The following is a 20,834-nucleotide window of genomic DNA, read 5'->3' as shown; positions in this document are numbered from 1 at the left end:
AACAATGTACGGACTTGAAATTTTAATGAGCCATGCATGACAATGCAAACATGTGAAGGAATTCCTTATTTGTAGCTGTGATATGCATTTCACAATGGCAAGTGATGTAATTTTGGAGGAAATAATAGAAATTCATCGATCCAATCATCAATTCTTATTATTTTTTCAGAACATATATTGTACATTGATATATAGGTATAAAAGCCGAGATCTTAAAATAGATAAATGTAAAAAGTCGAAATTTTGCACATATCGAGAAACGTAATGTGCATATGAATAGATGATGATTCATGAGATGACAAGAGAATGTGGTGGATGATAAGACGATGTTCATTAAACAAATGAAGAAGTTTAATTACTACATAAATCGACAAAGGTACGGTATGAGCCGTAAAATACTAGATTGAGTAAAATATATCCCACTACAAGTCTGCATGCATGTGGCCTAATAACTGAAGCAGTACGTAAGTCAAACTATAACAACCTTGCTTTGCGCCAAAAAAGAAAAATAAAAAAAAATTAGTGAAGATAACTTAGATAAGTACAGTTTAAAGTCAATACCTCACGTTACTAATCATTTAACGTTAAATAAAGGTTTATGAAGTCCTGCCTGCCCCTAAATTCATGAAACGCGTTTCTGGCTAATGTTATACGTATAGTCTTGTTTTCATATATACGAAGTATATGATTATGATACCTAGGAAGAAGTATGTTACTTGAACAGTTGAATAAAACTCATCTACGTAGTATATGAGCCAATATAACTCGACTTAATAGGATATACCTTTTCCGTTCTATAAATATTACAACATTTACCATATTAGTCACAAAATATTTTATATACTTGGATGTACCTTACATTTACGTATGTATAAAATTTTTTAGTAAGCTGAAGTATAAAGACTCAAATAGCATTTCAATTTCAATTCCAATTTAGGAATCATAAATTTTCCAATATTTGAGCTTGGTTTTGTATGCCACAAAATATCCCCATATTTTGCAAGTTGCAACTACTTTATTCCGACTACGGAGTATACGGTGACGTGTGATATTTGCATGGGTTTTTTTAACGGGTAGCTCATTAATTAAATACGGAGTATTTCGTATTAATAATTTTGCCGACTCAAAAAATTATACTTGGAATATGCTGTTATCAAGTTGGTTTGAAGGTGATAAGATATCATTTTTTGTAATGCGAAAGTGATAAGGTATCATGCTTCGATTCCTTCGCCTTATAAACTTTGATAATTAAACTTATGCTCATTGACTTTTCTTCATGTTATTTTTATTTTTTGATTAGTTTACTCGGTTTTATGACATTTCTCACATGTTTTATTTCATTTGAAATATTCTGAAATTTGTGGAGTTGATCTAGCTATCTAGCATTCTAGCCTACCACATGCTAATGTTAATGGTAATTTAGAAATCGAGAACCAACCATAATATAGCACCAATTGTTATCTAGTTGTTGGAGTTTAGGTTGTTCGAGAACTAATACTTGTACAAAATAATCGAATAAGAATACAAAAGGGAATTTGTAAAATTTAATCAATGCGCTAAATAATAAATAAAATAAAAGACCAAATATTTGGGTTGTTCAAAATTTTTTGATGTTGTACAAAAGCAAAAGATCAAAGCGATTGAATTGAAGGAAAAATCAATTTTTTTTTTACACAAAGAAAAAGCAAGGCTATCATATCATTCAGTCAATATATGTATACAATCAATTACATATATCGAAATCAAGCTATCGATCTTAGCTTAATATCTTATACTTCGTACTCCGTATTAGTTAATATACTTGTATTAATGTGTTTTATATATCTATTGAATGAGTTTAATTTCACTATAATTTTAACTTTTGTATGTATTCTTTATATTATTTTAAACCCGGACTTTTCTCCAAAAGAGCTTAAAATTATAATTGTAAAATGGTTTGATGCCATTAATCATGCATGTGGTAAGCTAGATTATCTCCACGAAAAACGGAATTAAGAATAAAGACAAATCATGTGCTAAGATGTCATTTCAATGACTAATCCGTAAGTCCGTATAATACAAAGTACAACGTGTAGCCGTGTTGGTAGTCGTGACACTTGATCACAACTAACTCCGTACTACGTACACCTAACTAACTGCTTTTTTTAGTCAAATGGCAACATCATCGTGATGCCTTTTGTACAACTATTGACCTAAATTGTTGAATTTATTTATTTATTTATTTAAAATAATACTACAAAGAGATTGTTAATTGTTGTTGCTAAGTCGGATATTAAGTCAAGTAATAATATATACGAAAAAAGTATATTTTAAGGACTAAGCTTTTTCCAAGAAGCAATGCATAAATCTGGAGTACCAAATACCAGACTACAAAAACCGTGATGAAGGTTGAGGTTTGGTCAGGGGCCTTCTCCTTACCGTAAAAAAAAAAAAATGCTTTGGTATTTATTTAATTCTTTATACCAAATTTATTGAGTTTGGTTTTTGGTTTTCAAACAAGGTTTGAGAGATTCCATATTAAAATCAATTGACAATAATAAGAGTAACTCCTTTACCTTATAATGTGAAACCATATTTTCTCTTTTTCTAATATGAGACATTCACAATAAGTGGGCTACAATGCGTTTCAACAATTATATTTACTTTAGATGGTTTTTGTATTTTGTTCTTTACACAAAGCAAGCTAGGCCGTCAACTCCATAGAATACGAAATATAAAAAATTGGACATAACATATCGTTGGTGTGAATAAAATGACAACATTTATCAAATAAGAAAAACTGGGAATATATTCAACAACTAAATACATCGCAAAGCTTCCATGATTTATCAAATAGGAAAAACTGGGAATATATTTGTAGAAGTCAAAGACCAAAAATTTATCAAATAACAAACTTAATAATACGGAGGAATCAAAGCATGATAACCTGGCCTAAAACCTTAGCAAGTTGCATTGTTGTGTACTTATATTCTACGATATGAAAGCTTCTCGATCGATAAGAAAGAATAATCTTGCTAACATTGATGACACGTTTCCTCATCATCATTCTGTACCAACTTAAATGATTGTGGATTACTTGGAAATACTGTAATAGTGTAATGTGTAGAAATTATAAGTTGTATGTGGTCTTGAAAATATCAGATTTGCATATTGAACTTTTAAGGTTCGTTGTTGGATTCATCAATAACACTTCAATTCTCATCTCCCCTAGACCGCAATTGAAGTGTTTCTGATTTTTTTGGGGAAAAAAAGTGAAAGGGAAGATGAGAATCGAGTTAGGAATGAGAAATGGGAGGGAAGGGAAAGAGTGGACTTAGAATGACATCATGTAATAGTTGGGAGACAAGAAGGTGGTAACTTTTGATGTTTTTGAAAAGAAAAGGGGGTAATTTTCGAAAAAAAAAATTAGAAGGTGGTAATTGCTAAAATAGACATAATAGAAGGTGGTAATTGTCAAAAATTTCCTAAATTATATATGGCTCTTTGCTCATAAAATAAGGTGCTTCTCCTAGCCATAGAGAAAAAAGTACAAATACGAATTTATGATGAAGGGAAACGGATTTCAAGCCAGCGTTTCGGCTTCATAAACGTTTTCACGTGAGTTTTTCATTATTTTAACTGCACTTCATCTTTACTATCTTAATTGTTTTTTAATTTTATTTAAGCAAGTTGTTGCTTTAATTAGTTACATGCTTCACTAACACTTTCATCAGTTTCATAGTTCTATTTTATTCATTCTTTGACTCAACACCCTTTTGTCATTTTATCAAGTATAACATTAATTACAACATTTGTCCTCTAATTTGATGAAGCTTCGTTATATTTGTAGAATGGTTAAATTATTGATTAAATAATTCTCTCCTCTACCAACCCAAATATATATCATGCATTATATTGTGATTAAAAATACATTGTGATATGCAACTACACATATCATATCACATACAAATGTACCTCCACATGATATATTGATAAGCTGTCTTTAATGAACTAATTAAGATAACTAAACTTATAACCACTTGCACATATATTACTATTTACAAATTCCGTAGTTTTCGTACTCATCTTCAACCTAAAATATCATCTTAATTCATGAACTAGCAAAGTACTATATATAGCTTGGTTGAATCAACCTTATTTTTCATCCTAAACTCACTTACCTCCTATCCTTCTACCGCGAAAAAAACTAGCCAATTCAATTACTCGTACATTGTATTATAAAGGTGTACGTATAACGTATCCCATCTTTGAGATTAAGGTTTCGATTGTTGTTGTTATTAAGGTGATATTACTGATTGTATCGTAATTCATCATGGTAACTCAAAATGAGAATAACATTGGTGTACTTGAAATATCAAAAAAATATAGTTTTCCAGTGGATACAGAAAATAAGGCCATGACATTTCCATTATTTTCAATAGAAAAGCCTCATATGAGAGCATTTCATTTATGTTGGTTTCAATATTTCACTTGTTTTATTTGCACTTTTGCTGCACCACCCCTTCTTCCTATTATCCGAGATAACCTTAACCTTACCGCGAGCGACATTGGCAATGCCGGTGTTGGTTCTGTTTCCGGGGCGATTTTTGCCCGTCTTGCCTTAGGTGCAGCCTGTGACTTAACCGGCCCTCGCCTCGCCTCAGCAACCGTCTGTTTTCTAACAGTACCTGCTGTTTTTTTTATCTTCTATGGCTACCACACCAGCTACTTTTTTCATGATGCGGTTTTTCACCGGATTTTCTTTAGCCACTTTTGTTTCTACACAATATTGGATGAGTTGTATGTTTTCTCCTAAGGTCGTTGGCCTAGCTAACGGCCAGTCGGGCGGGTGGGGAAACCTCGGCGGAGGGGTGGCTAACCTCCTCATGCCACTTCTCTACAATCTTATTCTTAATAAAACAATGGCTAGTACACCATTTATAGCTTGGAGGGTTGCATTTTTCGTGCCCGCTTTTATGCAAATGTTTGCAGCATTTGCAGTCATGCTATTAGGCCAAGACCTTCCGGATGGAAACTTTCTTCAACTCCAAAAATCCGGTGAAATGCACAAGGACAATGCTAAGAAGATTGTATATCATGCAGTTACAAATTACAGGGGTTGGATTACTGCTATAGGTTATGGTTTTAGTTTCGGAGTCGAATTAGCCGTGAACAACATTGTTGTTTACTACTACTATGATAGGTTTAATCTTAACCTTAGCCTAGCAGGCATTGTTGGTGCACTTTTTGGGATGGTTAATATTTTCTCTAGGTCTTCTGGTGGATCGTTCTCCGATTTCATGGCGAAAAAGTTTGGAATGAGGGGGAGGTTATGGGGGTGGTGGACTGTTCAGACACTTAGTGGTGTAATGTGTATTGTTATGGGACGACTCGACTCGTTGAGTACTTCCATTGCAGTCATGATGATCTTCTCTTTTCTAGTCCAAGCAGCCGAGGGCCTTTGTTTCGGAGTTGTTCCCTTTGTCTCTAGAAGGTACTTAACTTCCTCCGTTTTTTTAATTGTTTTATTTTTATTGACTTTTTGCATTATTCACATATCTCACTTTGACACTGTATATTTATTTTCAGGTCAATGGGCGTGGTACAGGGGATATCAGGGGCAGGTGGAAACGCGGGTGCAGTTATATGTCAAATAATATTCTTCAGAGGTTCACAATTCAAACTAGAAGATGGAATAACATACATGGGTATAATAATAATTGTTACTACCCTTAGCTTAACAACCATATACTTCCCTCAATGGGGCGGTATGTTGGCTGGTCCAAAACCGGGTGTTACAGAGGAGGACTACTACATGAGGGAATGGGACTCCGAAGAGCAGCAACAAGGCCTTCATAAAGTAAGCATGAAATTCGCCGAAGGTAGTAGGAATGAGAGAAGCTCTAAAGTACAGTCCATTCCAGTAGAAATCACACGACCGGCTGATGTTGTATAATTGTAGGAATTAATTTTGGTCCTAAACCACATTTTACTAAGAAGACTACTGCGTGCGCGGCTTCAAAGAATTGAGTTAGATCCAAATGAGCATGAACATAAACAAGGCCTAAATGAGGTAGCAATGAAATATGTCGAATGAATTCGGGATGAGAGCGACCAGCTCATGTATGATTCCCGGCATTTTCCTTCTTACAATGTTGGATCTGCTTGTTGTTATACATTCTTTTTTGACTTGTCAAAAGAATGAGATAGTCTTTCATGGAAAATAAATAAATTTTGTTAATAGTACTTATCTTTAAGTCTCTGTTCATACATCTATTTGTCTTTCACAAAGAATAATACTTCTCATGCAAAATTACGCATAAACAACAACAACAACAACAACATAAGCAATACTCCACTCTTTCCGATCCTCAACAATAAAACTACATTATTATCGATTATATGGGGGTTGTAATCTATAATAAAACAGAGAGAATTAAAGAGCTATATTAACAAAACCACCAACAATATTATTTCTAGTGATTTCTTACCTCAATTAATGCTCAATAGTAAAATGCACCCTTTATGAAAATTAAGAATTTCTTAGCTTTTTTTTTAATCAATTCAATAATCAATGGTTATCTAATTATATGGTATTATTAAGTCTATATTATTTATACTATCACAAACTTTGAACTTGGCCTTATATATTCTTACATACTGTAATACAAGTAGAAAATAGAATAGTTACATGCGTTTGTAGAATTTTAGGGAACAAAAGTATATTTCAATCCACGCTAGCTGCTAGGGTTGAACTTCTACCTAGTTAAAAAAAGTACTTAAACATAAGGAAATAAATTACTACACGAAGAAAAGATGAACTATATTGTGATGATCAACTAAAACTATCTAAGATATACTCCATAACATTGTTAACGAAGTGTACACATAAGTACATAACTATTAACTACTCCGTACACAATCCTCCACCGACACACTAAGGTATAATTTGGCACACATGTCAATACAATCTAATCAAATAATAATTAAAAAATACCAAAAAGTTAATATATACTATACGTCGTATATAATAAAAAAAAGTTGAAGGTCTTGTTTTATAAAAAGCTTTGTAGAGAGCTCACTTTAGCTTATTGAGTCCTATTAGATATTTAGATGTTTGACCAATTTAAAAAGCTAATTTGGATAGGCGTTTGGTAAGTAACTTATTAAAAAGAGCTAATTGGGCTCAAAAGGCTCAATATAAAAGCTTTTTGAAATTAGCTTATTAAACAATTAGCTATTTGACTATGAATTACACTAAAATAACTAACAATTAACAAATTATGTTCTAAACACTTTTACATAAATAGTTAGTTACAACGAGCTAGTCAAACATCTTAATACAACTAGTTACATCAATCAGCTACCAAGCAAAGTGTGTTAATAACTTAATATAACGGAGGATGATGTATTTTAATTTTTAAAACATGAAACAAGCATTGCGTGCAATCAGATTTAATAGACTAAATATCTAAGGTAGATGACATGAATGCTGGTTTTGTACAAATCCAATAACTGTAGGAGATTATAGGTACTAAATGCGGAATTAACATGAATCATATTCATATAGCACCAAACCAAGGATCTCACGCATAACACATAAAGAAGTAAGAATTATACCTTTGAAGCGTGATTCCACGATGATCGAGCAAGAACAATAGGGAGATAAAGAACCTCAAATGCGATTCCTCTACTTGGTCCACGGGCACAGATTAAGACCTCCACTAATGCTAGTTAGTCGCGAAAGAACACTTCTATCGACCTTCTACGGAGATGGACGAACGATCAACTAGGCAAGAACCACCGCGCAACACCACGTGACCACTAGAGGTGGCCGGCCGTGGGTGAGAGGGGAGGAGAGGCGTGCGTGTGAGAGAGGGAGGATGAGGGCTTTTGGATGGTGGTTGCTTGATTCACAATTCACTGTATTGTCAATTGTCACTTCACTTTCAACCCTAGGCAAGGCTATTATTTATAGATCATATCTCTAAATAATAGCCCAAGTCCAAATCCAAGCCCACTTCCTAATCCCACTCAAACTATACTTAGCCCACTCATGCTTATGACTAATAGATGCTCATGAGGCCCATTAATGGGCCTCTAACTTGCTTAACCCAATACCCTTGTGTGTGACCAATATAGGATCCATTCTAAAGGGCTTTGGGCTTTTTGACTAGCCCAAAGATCATCTCTCATAGTCTAGCAACAGAGGATGACGCCCCAATAGAATGAACTTATTATCTCCATAACAGTGATCCTTGATATATTTAGTAATTGCACTTATCGAAGACACAATTCCTTCAATCTCCCACTTGTCTGAGACAAGTGCGCAATATTTAAATTCCTTAAGTCATTTTGTGTCGATTTGATAATATGTAATCAATATTAATCCTCAAATCATTTCTTGAAATCTGAGATAGAATTACAAAACAAATGGTTACTATATAACACATTTGAGCACGGCCATGCATTTTTCTGAATTCTCCCTCTTCAAGAGGCCAAAACATGACACATTCCTAATTTAATAGGAAGACTCTATCCAATCTTGTGGCAACCAAAGCTCCCACTCAACTTCTGAAATAACCAGGAAACACCCTTTATAATCTCCAGTTACGGGAAGACGTTTGAATGTACCACAGTTATATCATCCATTGAATGAAACCAATGTTCCACTCATGTCAAAGGAATCCACTAATATATCCGGAAGTTCTATACTTGAACTTCAAAGTTGGTCTATAGTTCGATCCTGCATCATTCATGCATATCCATGTGATTGACCGAGCATTATCACTATGCTCCTATAGCCCATGAAACCGAGCTATCCAATCAATCTTACATGCTAGTCCATTCATTGAAATCATTTATGTCCACTTTAATGATTTCGAACTAGGAACTTAAATAATATGTGGATTTTGTTCACCTGTGAGGTTTCATACACCAGGTCTCTAAAATAGATAACCTGATGAGCCCATCAATCCATAATTATTTTGGACATTTTATTTAATATTGAAACCACAATTAAATAAGAGAAAAGATAATTTCTGATTAAACACAATTCTGCAAATGAATGTATTACATATGTAATTTATTTTCTCAAAACCAATAACAACTTCTAATTACACCATTTGCTTCAATCCAGTTGCACTAGTATGCTTCTCATGCTTAGGCATTGGAAGGGGTTTAGTAAGCGGATCAGCGATGTTCTCATCCGTGTGAATTTTGCTCATCTTGACATTTCCTCTGTCAACGATCTCTCGAATGAGGTGAAACTTCCTCTCTACATGTTTGGATTTGAAGTGTGACCTAGCTTCCTTGGATTGAGCAATAGCTCCATTATTGTCACAATATATCTCGATACCCTTTTGAGAACTTGGTACAATATCCAGCTCAGTCAGGAACTTCTTTATCCAAACAGCTTCCTTAGCTGCTTCAACAGCAGCCAAATACTCTGATTCTGTCGTAGAGTCTGCGACAGTGCTTTGCTTCGAACTCTTCCAGCTCACTGCTCCTCCATTTAGACAGAAAATGTATCCAGATTGAGATCTGAAGTCATCCCTGTCTGTTTGGAAACTCGCATCCGTATAACCTTTGACAACCAACTCATCTTCGCCACCATACACTAGAAACATTCCTTTCGTCCTTCTCAAGTACTTAAGGATGTTCTTGGCAGCTGTCCAGTGTGCTTCACCTGGATTTGCCTGAAACCTGCTGCACATGCTTAGAGCATATGCAACATCCGGCCTTGTACAAATCATGGCATACATTATCGATCCTATTGCAGAAGCATAAGGAATGATAGCCATACGTCTCATCTCATCTGGCATAACCGGGCATTGAGATTTACTGAGCGTAATGCCATGGGACATGGGGAGAAAACCTCTCTTGGAGTTTGTCATCTCGAACCTGTCAAGAACCTTATCAATATAAGTCTCTTGACTTAGTCCAATCATCCTTCGAGACCTGTCTTTATGGATTTTGATTCCCAAAATGTACTCAGCTTCACCTAAGTCTTTCATGGAAAAACAACTCTTCAACCATTCCTTGACTGATTCAAGCATTGGTATGTCATTTTGACAGGGTAAAGTCGTATCCCCTAATCAAAAGTAATTCCTAAAACCACTAACTAAATATAGATAGGGAAGTAGGGTCGAATCCACAGGGAAACAAGTCTTTCTATTCCTAACTAATTATTATAATCTAAATTATCAAGGTAACCAATATTGTTATTGTAAAAAGGAATTAAACTACGGAGATCAAGTTCAAGGAGAAAATCAGATATAAGAAGGCCCAGGGTCGCAGGTTCACCAATAATTAATACTCTGGGATAAAACATGACAATCAATAATTAACATTGCACAATAACATGATTAACAGGCTCTCGCAATTTATTAACCAACATAGATCTAACAGGCTCTCGCAATTTACTAGATCTAAGTTCCTATTGAAAATAGCCTTTGATATCAAATTAACATCTGCTCGATTCATCAATTCAATATTGCTAAACATTCACAATCAAATTACATCTGCTCGATTCATAATCTAATTGCAAAGAATTAAAACAATTCAATAAGAAATTATCATGCAATATCAATAATCAACAATAATAAATTACCCCTTCATATTAATTATGGATCCCCATAAACCCTAGAATTAAACTACTCGGACATAATCAAAACTAAACAAAGCATAATAATTAAACAAGACATAACAGAAATCGGAAAGAGTAAAATACTGAGATTAATTAAAGGAGAAATCGTACCAAGACGGCGGAATTACAAGAGTGTGAGGAACAAGGAAAGAAAATAAAATCTAGAGAGAGAAAGTTAAGTAGAGAGAAGGGAGAGAAAAAAAACTAAACTAGAGTAATAATCATGATAAGAGATCCTAATCTTGCCTAATAGAATTACATTAATACTAAGCAAGAGTTAACGCTAAAACAAAACAAAACGGAAAGCTAATCGTCTCTGAGGAACGACACGCGCCCGGTCGGGCAAGGGCTCGCCCGACCGGGCCCGCCTTTTTCTCCCCAAAAGCTTTCTCGCGCCCGGCCGGGCGCGTGCACCGGGCGCATGTTGATTTGGCCCGCCCGACCGGGCGCGCCTCCGGGCGGAGAGAGTGGACTTGGGCGATGCTCATGGGCTTCGAAATCTCCAACTCTTGGGCCTCCGAACTTGGCCCAAGTCCACAAATCTTCATAACCGAGCCCTTAATCACCGATTTGATCCCTCCAATCGGCCTTGGGCTATCGAAAGCGGTCGCGGTCTTCCAATACTTGTAGATGCTCCTCGAAAAACCCGGGAAATTGCTCCAAGTACGCAAATTCCTACAAAACTCAAGCAAAACTACCAAAGCACTGGAAAACACAAATTAGTAATAAAAGTGGCTCGTAGGAGCCAAAAACACTACTAATTACGACCAAGGGAGGGGGGTAAATATATATATAAAATGAACACATCAAACTCCCCCAAGCCAAACCTTTGCTTGTCCCTAAGCAAAGAGCTCCTCAATGAACAAATAAAACATGCCTCACCCCAATATAAACATCAAGCACAAACGATTCAAGGTAAATCAAGTGAACATGCTTCAAAATCAACCAATCTTATCCATCTAATCACCCTTCATCCCCAACAATTGTCAAATAGAGCAAACCACAAGAGCATATAAAATTCAAGACTAGTGCTCACACACTCAACTCTCATTTATGTGGCGAGTAAAAGATGTACTCGATCGCTCTCCATCCCAACCCCTTTAATGTGAACAATGCCCTCCCAAACTCACAACACTCGTGTGTTTAAAAAGACATACACTCAACCTAATAGTCGACTCGGAATATGTCAAGTCATAACTTGCATTGATAAACAACACTTTCATATTTACACAACCCTATGCACAAGGTCAAAAGGTCTTTTAAAGCTTGTAATGTAAGGTTAGGGAAAAGGGTAGGATAAATTTGGGAATATGTGAGAGAAAAGCTATGCAAAAAGGGAGCCATATCCTAATAAACACATGACCAAAAATAATGATCATAATCATCTCCAACAAAACTAACTCCAACACAAACCACCAAATATACTCCAAACAATATAAACCAACCCAATACTTACAAAATTTCACTCATAAAAAATATAATAATATAAACTAGAGTGAATAAACAAACTCTAAACTCAAGCTCAATTATTTACAATGAAACTCAATTTTTTTCTTTCTTTTCTTTTGATAAACCTTCACTTAGATAATTTGAACATGAAACACTTTTTTTCTTTTTGCTCTTTTTTTCATTTTTTTTTCTAGAAGTTCACTTTCTTTTTTTTTATTTTCTCACTTTTTTTTTTCTTGAACTTCTTTTTTTCTTTTTCATCACACTTTTATTTTTCTCAAATATATACACTTTTAAACTCATCAAAACAAAAATACGATCAAGCACAGAATACTTCTCACCCAAATTGTGCAAATAATGTGCACACTACAAACTCCCTCACCTCACTCACTAATAGCTCCCCCAAGCCAAGCTTGGGACTAGTAACCAACGGGGCAAACATGGCTTGTAATGAGGCTAAAAACAATAAAGAGTCAAGGCAACAACAGGTGTAGCAAGAAGGGAACAAATGTATCTAATAAATCTGAAGGCTACCTAAAAGAACAAATGCCTTCGTCCTCCACATGTGCATAATAGTGAGTTATGAAACACTACTCATCGTTGCGAATCAATACTCAAATTCATTGACATACCAGGAACTAACACACATTCCTAACCAAATCAACTAGTCAAGCACTATATTCACAAGTAGTTAGACAAAATTGACGCATGTTTAGGAATCCAAGCAATTAAACTTCAAATCATGATCAACAAATCCACAATGCTCACAATCAAGTACCAAGAATCAAAACAATTTTTCTCAAGTATGGGGCACAGGGAAGCATGATTTACAGTTCATTGGTTCGTATTTTTTTTTTATTTTTTTGATTTTTCAATTTTTTTGTATTTTTCATATAAGGAAAGCAATAAACTAATCTAAAAAGCAATAAATCTAAACTAACAAAACACACCGATTTAAAGAAAAAAAAACAAAAATAAAGAGAAGGAAAGAGAAAAGTATATACCAAATCCAAAAATCCTCCCCCAGGCCAAGATCGGACAATGTCCTCATTGGCTCGAAAGTAGCCCAGCTGGCTACTCATCCTCATCCTGGTCCATATGAGAGGACCCACCTGCTCCACCACTAGAACCTGCACCATCTGCACCAAAAGAGCTACCACCAAAATAATTAGCTTGAAAAGTCCCCCCTGGCGGTCCCCCAAAAGGAATGTCCTGGCCGTACCCATGGAACGAGGAATAGTCTGTGTAAATACCATGGGCAGTGGGATCCCTATCATATCCCTGAGGTGGGGGCTGGAACCAGTCTGGGTAAACAGCATCGTCGGGAATGTTGCCCCGACGAGCATAATCATCATAAATGGGGTAGAGTCCCCTACCCTGGTTCCTCTCTAGGTAGCCTAGCCTCTGGTCGACAGAACCAATCATCTGTCTGAACTCGGTCTGGGTCTGCTCTATGCGACCTATGGCTTGGCCAATACTCTGCAAGTCCCAAACTGGGTCAGAGTCATCGTGAGGGACGGAATGGGACTGTCGGGGTGGTGATGGTGGTTGTGGAATGGGTTGAACTACGAGCTGTGGTTGAGCCTGGGCCTGCTGTGGATCCTCACCCCTAGCATGGGCAACTAACAGGGCGTAAGTGTAGGACTCTTGCCCTGGTGGAAAGGCGGTCAAGTCTGGGTTGGGCAAAGGAAAAATGGGCAAGGGTTGTTCAGTCCCTGTCCTAATGCACCAATGGGTGACCTGGTTCTCGTCTACCCGCAACCACCCAAGCTCCTCAAGGTACCTAGAGGTCATGTAGGTGTCGGGTCCCATGTTGGTCATCTTATGAGGTCCACTCTCTACAAAACCGGCCTTCTTGATGGCTATTCTAGTGATAAGGCCACCAAGACGGATAGGGGTAGTGTGGTGGTTGCTGGCCGTAGCATGCCTACCTAGGTGGTGAATAATGTACCGGGCGATGTTCAGTTTTTCATACCCAATAATGTAATGGCCAATCACAGCAAGTTCATTGGTCTGACAGTTATGGGGTTCATTTCTACCTAGGAAATATACACCGGCAAATCTTTGCCACAATTTGGGGATGGGGTGGTGAATGGGCCTAGCACTAGCATGTTGAGCAGAAACATTTGAAATGCCAGTCAAAGCTAAATAAACATCTTCCATTTTAAATTCAGCATTCCATTGTCTGTTCAAATCAGGTTCCAGTTCAAATAATTTACAAAATTCCACAAAAGAAAGAGTGATATTTTTATTGTTAAGCCTAAATATTAATTTAGGACCACTTTTATGGTTTTGAATAACAAGAGAGGACAAAAATTCACAAGTTAATTCACGGTATGTCGCATAATGCATATCTACAAATTTACGCATACCAATATCGTTTAAAAATCTCCTAACAAAACCATATAAACCTAAAGCTTCTAAAGTGGGACGGTGTAACCACCGTGAGGGAATTACCTCTCTTCCGTAGAGCACCTCCAATTTCTCCCGTTGCTCCGCCGTCGCGATCTTGATCGTCGGCCACTGAGCGAGTTGAAGAGCTGGATCGTACTGTTGGGACGAGCTGGAGCTACCCCCGAGCAAATTTCGAGCCCTTTTAGCCGCCATTAGGTAGTAGTCGAAAATTTAATTTGTGGAAATGTAGAATTTTTTTATGTAGGAATGTAGAGGATGAAGAGAGGAGTAAGAAAATGTAAAAAGATTTGGATTTGGGTAAGAGAAGGAGGAGAAATCTTAGAGAGAAGTCAGAGGAAATTTAGAGTTTTTAGAGAGATAAAGCCGAAGGAAGAGAAATAAAATGAGAAAAGAGGAAGAAGACGGGAAAAAAAAAAAGATGGGGAAGGCGCGCCCGGCCGGGCTTGAGGGCGCCCGGTCGGGCGATCTTGATTGGCACTCAGTTCAGTTCTCGCGCCCGGTCGGGCGCCGTTCCGCCCGATCGGGCGATCACATTCGTCATGAGCTCCCTCTCTCGCGCCCGGTCGGGCGCCATTTCGCCCGATCGGGCGATCAGAGGGACCTGGGTTCCTTTCGCCTCGCGCCCGGCCGGGCGTCTCACTGCCCGGTCGGGCCAATTTCTCAAGATTTTCGATCTTCTTCTCGCGCCCGGTCGGGCCAATTTTTAGTCCGTATACGTCAACTCTCGCGCCCGGTCGGGCGAAACTCCGCCCGGCCGGGCCCGAGAGCAAGTTTTGACGAACTTTTTTTTTTTTTTTTTTTTTTTTTTTGCCAAATTTTGACTAACTCTTTCCTGTAAACTGTACCAAAAACTCATAAAGCTCATTAAATTCCCTCCTCTCTCCTCTCATAAGAGAAAGAAAGAAAAACAAAAAATAAAGCAAGTAAAATACGGGTTGCCTCCCGCAAAGCGCTGGTTTATCTAGGTCCCGCACGACCTTTTTACCTCCATTGAGCTCATTTAGGAAGTGGAGTTAGGAGAGTCTCCTCCACATCCCTAATGGTAGCACCATCATGATACACTTTGAGTCTTTGACCATTGACCTTGAACTCTTCACCTTTGTTATTCACCAACTCCACCGAACCGAATTTGTTCACTTTTGTGACAGTGAAGGGACCGGACCACCTAGATTTCAACTTTCCTGGAAAAATCTTCAATCTAGAGTTAAAGAGAAGGACCTTATCACCCGGTGTAAACTCTTTTGGTAGGATCCTCTTGTCATGCCACTTCTTGGTCTTCTCCTTGTAGATGCGTGCATTGTCATAGGCCGACAATCTAAACTCATCCAACTCATTGAGTTGGAGAAGTCTCTTCTTGCCCGCGGCCTTAGAATCCATGTTAAGCTCCTTGATTGCCCAAAAAGCTTTGTACTCCAATTCTACGGGAAGATGACATGCCTTACCATAAACTAGCCTATAAGGTGAAGTACCAATTGGTGTCTTGAATGCCGTTCGGTATGCCCAAAGTGCGTCATCTAACTTCATACTCCAGTCCTTCCTAGACTTGGCTACTACCTTCTCTAAAATCGCCTTGATTTCTCTATTAGAGACCTCAACTTGACCGCTAGTTTGGGGATGGTAACCAAGCCCGGTTCTATGATATACACCATACTTCTTAAGTAAGTTGTCCAACTGTCTCTCGTGGAAGTGGGAACCTCCATCACTAATAATAGCTCGTGGGACACCAAACCTGGGAAATATGATTCTCTTGAATAGCTTGATGACTACCTTGGAGTCATTTGTTGGTGATTCTATGGCTTCAACCCATTTGGACACATAATCGACGGCCACAAGTATGTAACAATTCCTATTGGAAGATGGGAACGGCCCCATATAATCGATACCCCAAACGTCAAATATTTCAACTTCAAGTATCCCAGTTTGGGGCATCTCATGCCTCCGCGAAATGTTGCCAGTCCTCTGGCAAGAGTCACAAGCTTGCACAAAAGTGTTAGCATCTTTAAACATGGTAGGCCAAAAGAAGCCTGACTCGTTAATCTTGGCCACCGTTCTAGAGGGGCCGTGATGTCCACCATAGGGTGAAGTGTGGCAACTAGTAAGGACGCCGTGAACTTCCCATTCGGGAACACACCTGCGGAATAATCCATCTGCACACTCACGAAACAAAAAAGGATCATCCCAAAAATAATGTTTAACATCAGAAAGGAATTTCTTTTTCTGTTGGTAGGACAAGTCAGGAGGTAGAGTACCACCCACCAAATAATTAGCAAAATCTGCATACCAAGGGTGATTCTCTACTACTGCATACAGGTTGTCATCGGGGAACGAATCATCTATAGGAAGAGAATCCTTACCCTCATCATACCTGATACGTGACAAGTGATCTGCCACTACGTTCTCTGCTCCCTTTTTGTCTCTTATCTCAATATTGAAATCTTGGAGCAAAAGAACCCACCGGAGTAGCCTTGGCTTGGATTCAGCCTTAGCTATTAGATATTTCAACACTGCATGGTCAGTAAAAACAATGACTTTAGAACCAACAAGATATGATCTAAACTTTTCTAAAGCATATATAACAGCAAGAAACTCCTTTTCCGTGGTGGCATAATTGACTTGGGCCTCATCTAAAGTTTTGCTTGCATAATAGATAGCGTGCAAAACTTTATCCTTCCTTTGTCCAAGCACGGCTCCTAGAGCATAGTCACTTGCATCACACATAATTTCGAATGGAAGGTTCCAATCGGGAGCACATATGATGGGTGCTGATATCAAAGCCTGCTTAATCCTGTCAAAAGCCTCAAGACACTCGTCAGTAAAAACAAAAGGGGCATCCTTAAGCAAAAGCTGAGTTAGTGGTTTAGCAATTTTAGAAAAATCCTTGATAAAACGGCGATAAAACCCCGCATGACCCAAGAAACTCCTAACTCCCTTAACATTAACTGGGGGAGGTAATTGCTCAATCACTGAAATTTTAGCTTTGTCCACCTGTATGCCCTTATCAGATACAATATGACCCAAGACTACTCCCTCTGTCACCATAAAGTGACATTTTTCCCAATTTAGAACCAAATTGCATTCTTCACATCTTTTCAGGATTTTAGCTAGGTTAATTAAACATGCATCAAATGAGGAACCATAAACACTAAAATCATCCATAAAGAATTCCATGATAGACTCTATGAAATCAGAAAAAATGCTCATCATGCAACGTTGAAAGGTAGCAGGCGCATTACACAAACCAAAAGGCATTCTACGATATGCAAAAGTGCCATAAGGGCATGTAAATGTAGTCTTTTCCTGGTCGTCAGGGTGGATCGGGATTTGGAAAAATCCCGAATACCCATCCAAATAGCAAAAGAACTTATGGTTTGCTAACCTCTCAAGCATTTGATCAATAAAGGGGAGAGGGAAGTGGTCCTTTTTAGTGGAGACATTTAGTCTACGATAGTCAATGCACATACGCCACCCTGTAACAGTTCTAGTGGGAATTATTTCATTTTTATCATTTTTAACGACAGTCATCCCACCCTTCTTAGGAACCACCTGTACAGGACTTACCCATTTAGAGTCAGAAATAGGATAGATGATACCTGCATCAAGTAACTTCATAACCTCTTTCTTGACTACCTCTTGCATATTAGGATTCAACCTCCTCTGGGGTTGAACGCAGGGCTTGTAATTGTCCTCTAAGTGTATCCTGTGCATACAAAAATCAGGGCTTATACCCTTGAGATCATCAATACTGTACCCTATTGCCCTTTTGTGGGTTCGGAGAACCTCTAAAAGTTGAGAAATTTGTGGGTCATCCAGTGCAGTACTAATGATCACAGGGTACAATTCCTGCTCATCAAGGAAAACATATTTTAAATGGGAAGGGAGAGGTTTTAGTTCAGGTTTCTTCACCTCTGCAGGTTTTGATTCCTGAACCAAATTTACTACCTTCACACAATCATTAAGATCAGATTCCTCGGTGGCAAGAGCTCTTTCTATATCGTCCACCTCCTTGCTCCATACGCTCATGTCACCTGCAGACAAATTTCCACAAAGAATTTCCTCCAAGGGGTCCCTTGCAAGAACCTGTGGTAAGCTTTCCTCACAAATATCATCCATTATATCAAGCACATCAATCAAATAACAATTTTCTTCAAGCATTGGACCTTTTAAAACTTTCCCTAAATTAAACGTGATATTATCGTCGCCTACAGAAAGGGTTAGTTTACCATTTTTGACGTCAATAATGGCTCCTGCAGTATGGAGAAAAGGTCTACCTAGTATAATGGGAATTTGCGTGTCCTCAGCCATGTCTAGAACAACAAAATCAACGGGGATAAAAAATTTACCAACTCTAACAGGTACATCCTCTAAAATACCTAAGGGGTATTTAACAGAACGGTCTGCCATTTGCAATGTTATATTAGTAACTTTTAAATCACCCATATTTAATTTAGCACAAATAGACGATGGCATTACACTAACAGAAGCACCTAGATCACATAATGCTTTATCAATGAAGACATTACCAATATGACAGGGGATAGAAAAACTATCGGGATCCTTTAATTTAGGAGGGGATTTATTCTGTAAAAGTGCACTACATTCCTCAGTGAATGCTACGGTTTCTACCTCATTAAAGGCCCTCTTCCTAGTCAGAATGTCTTTCATAAATTTAGCATATGCAGGAACCTGAGTAATAAGTTCTGTGAAAGGAACTGTTACCTGCAAATTTTTAACAACCTCCAAAAACTTACCAAACTGTTTATCCAACTTAGTCTTCAAGTGACGGTTGGGAAAAGGTAGCTTGATAACTGGTGGTGCTTCCCTACTCTTCTCCTGGGGTGCATCCTTCCCTGGGGTTGTACCCTGCAATGAATCATCAAAAATATTAGCATCAGGAATTTTACCCTGCAGCCCTGTAGGGGAAATTGGTACAAAGGAATCAGGATTAGCAATGTCAGATAATTCAGGTTCATCCTCTTTGGGCATTTGGGGCCCATCATAGTGTGAACCACTCCTTAGGGTGATTGCATTTGCATGATCCGTTGGTTGCATTCCCTGCGCTGGTAAAGCTCCCTGCTGACGAGATTGAAGGGTAGAAGACAATTGGGCAATTTGGGTGTCCATGACTTTATTATGGGCTATAATAGAGTCAATCTGTTGGTCTCTACTCTCCATATGCTTTTGCATATTAGTCAGCATTGCCCTAATTTCTGATAAAGCAGGGTCAGAAGATGTAGTAGGGGGTTGTGATGGGGGTTTCTGATTGGCATGAGGATGGTAATATTTCTGCTGTGGAGGGGGTGCTTGTTGTGGTTGTTGTGGAGGTGGAGGATTTTGAACATTGGTGCTACGGTAAGATAGGTAGGGATGGTTCCGGTAGCCAGGATTGTAGGAATTGGAGTATGGGTTATTTTGCTTGTAAGTTTGAAAAGCATTAACTTGCTCCATTGAACTCCTGCAATCTTGTTCAAAATGACCTACACTTCCACAATTTTCACAGAAAGCATCATTAGCATTATTAGAAACAGCAGAAACATTAGCAACAGAATTAGGATTGTTAGTAGTAAGATTATCTAGTTTCTGACAAATAGAAGTAAGCTGGGCTTGCAATAAAGTGACTGAATCAACATGATGCTTGCCCTTGTTAGCAAAGCCTCTAGCATTCCCATATTGGGAATTATGGATTGCCATATCTTCGATAACCTGACCTGCATCATCAACATTTAAATTCATAAATCTACCGCTAGCTGCGGAATCTAAAATTGTCCTAGATGCATTTCCTAAACCATTGTAAAAAGCTTGAATCAACTGCCACTTCGCCAAATTGTGGTGGGGACACTGATGTATCCATTTTATATAGTATTTTACCCCCGTCCCTTGGTCATAGTTAGTAGTGTTTTTGGCTCTTTAGAGCCACTTTTATTACTAATTGGTGTTTTCTAGTGTTTTCGTAGATTTGGTTGACTTTTGCAGGGATTTATGCTTTTGGAGTATTTTCCCGAGATATTTTGGAGCAATCACGAGCACTGGAGAAGCACGACCAGATTTTATAGCCCAGGGCCGGTTGGAGCCATCGAACCGGTGACTAAGGGCTCGGTAGAGGTGATACCGGGGCGTTTGGACCGAGTATTCAAGACCCAAAGAGGAAACCCAGATTGGCCCGAAGAATTGGAGCCCAATCGAAGTCCAAATATTGGCCCAAATGATCCGCCCGGCCAAAGAGGCTGGCGCCCGGAGGCGCGCCCGGCCGGGCGGGAGGAGCGCCCGGTGACGCGCCCGGCCGGGCGCGAGATTGTTATTAGAGGTGAAAAAAGGCGCGCCCGATCGGGCTCGTGTTTATTTAGGA

At 38.3% G+C, this 20,834-nt stretch overlaps 1 pseudogene; it reads left to right on the top strand.

Moving 5' to 3' along the window:
* The first annotated feature begins 4,312 nt into the window (after positions 1 to 4,312).
* On the top strand, positions 4,313 to 6,163 carry LOC145606223 (high affinity nitrate transporter 2.5-like; annotated as a pseudogene).
* The last annotated feature ends 14,671 nt before the right edge of the window (positions 6,164 to 20,834 follow it).

Source organism: Chenopodium album, chromosome 22 (assembly GCF_948465745.1).
Source record: "Chenopodium album chromosome 22, dcCheAlbu1.1, whole genome shotgun sequence".
Taxonomy (NCBI): Eukaryota; Viridiplantae; Streptophyta; class Magnoliopsida; order Caryophyllales; family Amaranthaceae; genus Chenopodium; species Chenopodium album.
The sequence above is the reverse complement of the archived record's forward strand: the minus strand, read 5'-3'. Positions and strand labels throughout refer to the sequence as shown.